Raw genomic sequence first — 464 nt, forward strand, 5'->3', positions numbered from 1 at the left:
CCGCCCCGCCCCAGCCGAGTTAAAAGACAAGCAGATCGAGGCCCTGTCTCAAAAAAAAAAAAAAAAAAAAAAAGGACATCAATGGATAGGGAAATTCAACAACGGCAGGTTATGTAGAAGAACCAAGAGGAAATTCTAATTTGGGAGCTGGGGAGCCTAAGGACAGAAGAGGAGCACCTCCTAAAGATCCCAAAGGCAGATGAACAACTGCCAACTTAAAGATGGATCAATAAAAGCTGGCCGGTCTGAAAACAAAAAGAAAGAGAGATGGATAGATGGATAGCAGCTTTCCCCGTTGAGAGCGGCACAGACCCTCTGTATCCAACATCAGCAATTTCCATAAATATTTGGTTTGGTGCAGTTGGGACATTCCCAAAGCACTCAGTGCATGAGGCTGTTGCATTTGTTTGTTTGTTTGTTTGTTTGTTTGTTTGTTTGTTTGTTTCACTGTTTGATTATTTTCT

This window comes from Mus pahari, chromosome 16 (genome assembly GCF_900095145.1).
Source record: "Mus pahari chromosome 16, PAHARI_EIJ_v1.1, whole genome shotgun sequence".
NCBI lineage: Eukaryota > Metazoa > Chordata > Mammalia > Rodentia > Muridae > Mus > Mus pahari.